Source organism: Lactuca virosa, chromosome 2, assembly GCF_052849685.1.
Source record: "Lactuca virosa cultivar CGN04683 chromosome 2, Lactuca_virosa_CGN04683_v6, whole genome shotgun sequence".
Taxonomy (NCBI): domain Eukaryota; kingdom Viridiplantae; phylum Streptophyta; class Magnoliopsida; order Asterales; family Asteraceae; genus Lactuca; species Lactuca virosa.
Window position 1 is genome coordinate 292,382,739 of NC_136427.1, and position 3,122 is coordinate 292,385,860.

At 34.8% G+C, this 3,122-nt stretch overlaps 1 pseudogene across 1 annotated transcript; it reads right to left on the reverse strand.

Moving 5' to 3' along the window:
• Positions 1-747: 747 nt before the first annotated feature.
• LOC145158644 (20 kDa chaperonin, chloroplastic-like) lies at positions 748-2,417 on the reverse strand (annotated as a pseudogene). Its single transcript, XR_013737287.1, has 5 exons — positions 2,069-2,417; positions 1,552-1,875; positions 1,220-1,453; positions 958-1,112; positions 748-844 (listed from the first exon to the last, which is right to left on the reverse strand). The product of XR_013737287.1 is annotated as a 20 kDa chaperonin, chloroplastic-like (transcript).
• Between the last annotated feature and the right edge of the window lie 705 nt (positions 2,418-3,122).

The window sequence follows — 3,122 nt, forward strand, 5'->3', positions numbered from 1 at the left end:
TATTCATATCACTATCACAAGATATCTATGTCAAGTAATTGCTTCTTACTTAATTGATACTTGTTTTTTTTAATGGCTCATTGTGTTTTAGTCGATCGAAGTCATCATGTGCTCAAAATAGGATTTGCTAATTTTTTTTCCCTAATTGTAAAGGCATATATCAATGATTGATAAATTGTAATTAAAGTATTCATATTTATTTAGTCAGGTAAATGCTTATTACTTAATTGATAAATGTTTTTTATTTTAACTAGGAGCGTTTCCCCCGCATTGCGGGGTTTAGAAGTTGTCGCTTTTGTTTGAAACTAAAGTACATTCCCAGAATTGGTAACCACAATAGAGTATTTTGCTATTCGCTTGTCGGATTATCTATTGCACTTTTGATTTGTTATGTCTTGGGATTCATCCATATTATTAATAGTAAACCATCAATCACGTAAAAAATGTAACAGATGGATCAGAGGCTGCTTTTAATCCAATCACAGTGAACTCTATCACAAAAATCCTTTCCAGAATTTGTAGGGAATGAAAACTTAAAATAAAATCCGACCAGATTGATGCTATAGCTAAAGCAAGTGGAAAAATTAGATTCAAGGGGTGTGGTTCCTTTAAAATTGTTCCCTGCATATTTTGAGTAAAGAACGGTGTTTCCTTCATCATCTAAAGGACCAGGTCCTACTGCAATCAAGCTTACATTAAGCATCATTAGACGCAAAAGAAAAAAATTAATAAATTTTTAAGATTTGATTAAATGTGACAGGTGTCACTCACTGTGCCAATAGAGGGTTTTTCTTTGCTTGCTTGTGTAAGCAATACGCCGTGTCGTTTCCTCGGCTTCCTCGCCCTTTTATACAAAGTAGAAGATCAAATTAAGAGGATTTTATGGTCATATTTATGGATACCTACCCAAAATACCCCTTAAGAGTTCTATGAATCAAGAGTACAAGGGTTACTAACCTTGATAGGGACTCTGTCATCAAGAGATTTCAAATCCGTAACATCTTCTATTTCAAGAATACCAACAATGTCATCTTCCTTCAGTATGAGATGGTTTGACCCATTAAACTCAACTTCAGTCCCTGCATACTTGGAGTATACAACTGGGTACCAGTCTTCAAAATAATTATACAAATAGTCATTTAAAATTATCACACTGAAATAATCCACTACATACATTTAAATCTTAAGTTCTTTTAACATTAACAAAATAGTTAATTACCTTGACACCAATTTACACCTTGTTTCGCCGAATTGTCATGCCTTCTTCAACTGCAACAACATCACCACCTTGAGGCTTTGTTTGTGCAGTGGATGGGAGTAATATACCACCTGCACTTTTCAGCACCCTTGATTTTAACCAACACTCTGTCACCCAATGGCTTCAATGAAGCGTACTGCAGGATGAAATGAAAGAGAACTTGTACCAGAATATTTTTTTGGGATTGAATTGAATCTGTCAGAATTATTGTAATATGAAGGAATCATAATTTGTCATGTGTTTGGATGGCATGAAATGTAAGGACGAAAAAGAATTCCTTCTACACTCCCTACCCATTACGAAACCCACGAAACATGAAATTTGAAGGATTCCCATGTAATTAGACTTCTGTCCATTTGGGAACCAAACACAACCTGGAACTGAAAACGGTGTGTTGGGGATGAGGCAGTAAAAAGATTAAACAAACCAAACAACCAGATAATCTATAAACAATTAGCTTGCATAACTTAAATTGGTTGAAGATTCAACCTAGCCGCTTCCTTTTCCCTTTAACTCTATCACCTGTCCTTCTTGGCAAAAATTTCTCCCCAAAAGTTCATCTATACGAAGGCAATTGGCCGACCATCCAGCTCAGTTGGAAGTAGAGAAGCCAACGTCTAAAAATTTTAAACACCCAAAAGCAATTCAACTGGTGAAATTGAAACAAATTTTTTTTTTTTTTTGTGAAATTGAAAACGAAACGCGAAATCGGAGATGAATGGTTTCCCATCTGAATGCTTATTGCATTCAATACATCAGCAATAAGCAAGATGTCAGCTAAAAACTAAAAACAAAAAACAAAACACATACATGCTGTGGAGACGGCCGGATATGGAGATGGGGACGGTGGCCACTGGGGAAAAAAATTAGCCGGTCCGCCGCCTTTCTTGCAAGACTCATGGTTTTCTTCTCCATCAGACTGTCGCGAGAAGGGGAAAGTGGAAGTAGTTGGTGGCACATCCGTCATCTGGAAAGCTTCATATACAATCGACGACAATTGTTGAAAGATCGGTGGAGAGGCATATCTGAGTAGACATCGGTGGAGAACAGGCAGATCGGGTACTGTTCATAAGGGTGAGCAAGCGGTAAAGGGAAAGGAACGAAAAAGAAAGCAGAGGCGGTGAAAGGGACGGTGAGAAGCGGTGGGCAATAACCTTGGTAGTGGACCGTAACTTTTATTTTACCGAAACCACTGTTCCTAAGGGGACATAGTTTTAATATAATACTCTCTCGGTCTCAAAATTATTGTGTACAGACAAAAAAACCACACATATTAAGAAAATCATTAATTACCACAAATTTTATTTAATAAAATGACAGTTTTGTCATTACTTTACATTTAATATTTTATTAAATGCTTAGTTGGTTAAATAATAATGACGAGGTATTTTGGTAAACATGTTATTTGTTTTTAGAAGTGGACTATTATTTTGGGACAAACCAAAAAGGAAAGATAGACAATAATTTTGGGACGGAGGGAGTATATAATTATATATATATATATATATATATATATATATATATATATATATATATATATATATATATATATATTAAAGTTATGGAAGAAAAGAATAGTAAAGTTGAGATACTTTGTCCAGGTTTGGTCCCTTGATTTACATACCCGGTCCCTGTACTTCTTTAACTAATTTATTCATGTCCTTTTGTTTGTGTTCCATTCAACTTCCCATTTTTTTGGTAGAATTGGTCCCTGTATTATTGTTGGAAGTTAGGAATACTAATTTTGGATTTTTTTGGTAACTTTGCTTATTATTCTTTACCCATTTTGACACTTTTGGTCCTTGCAATCAATATTTTTACACTTTTTTGGAACCTTTTAATATTTAAAGTTTGACCACAAAAC